The sequence below is a fragment of the Crocodylus porosus genome, unplaced genomic scaffold (assembly GCF_001723895.1).
Source record: "Crocodylus porosus isolate Cpor-Errol unplaced genomic scaffold, CroPor_comp1, whole genome shotgun sequence".
NCBI lineage: Eukaryota > Metazoa > Chordata > Crocodylia > Crocodylidae > Crocodylus > Crocodylus porosus.
The window spans coordinates 62,385,538-62,386,072 of record NW_017728931.1 but is presented as its reverse complement, the minus strand read 5'-3'; the positions used below and the strand labels follow the sequence as shown (position 1 = coordinate 62,386,072).

The window sequence follows — 535 nt, the reverse complement described above, 5'->3', positions numbered from 1 at the left end:
ATCTATGTCATCCTGGCAAGAAGTGGCCAGTGGTGTCCCTCAAGGGTCTGTGCTTGGTCCAGTGCTTATCAACTAGTCAGAGGGGACCAGCAGGCACTGGGGAAGTCCCTGTTCCCCTGAGCACTACCAGGAGTGACCAGGAATAACGGTCACAAGCTGGCAGAGGGTAGATCTAGGCTAGGTAGTAGGAGGCGCTACTTCATGGTCAGGGCAGCTAGGATCTGGAACCAACTTCCAAGAGAAGTGGTGCTGGCTCCTACCCTGGAGGTCTTTAAGAAGAGGCTAGATAAACACCTTGCTGGGGTCGTTTGACCCCAGTACTCTTTCCTGCCGTGACAGGGGGTCGGACTCAATGATCTGCTCAGGTCCCTTCCGACCCTAGAAACTATGAAACAGCTTTATTAATGATTTGGATGGGGGGGTGAAGAGCCCACTGGCCAAGTTCACGGATGACACCAAATTATGGGGGAGTGTGGTCATGCTTGAAGATAGGTTGCAGATACAGGCAGACCTAGACAGGCTGGCAAGTTGGGCA

General features: G+C 53.1%; 1 protein-coding gene across 1 annotated transcript in view; it reads left to right on the top strand.

The window, feature by feature from the left end:
• PLXNC1 (plexin C1) overlaps positions 1-535 on the top strand; it is a gene marked incomplete at its 5' end in the record, with an annotated part of 88,569 nt that overhangs the window by 61,083 nt on the left and 26,951 nt on the right. The gene's annotated exons all lie outside the window — the stretch shown is intronic.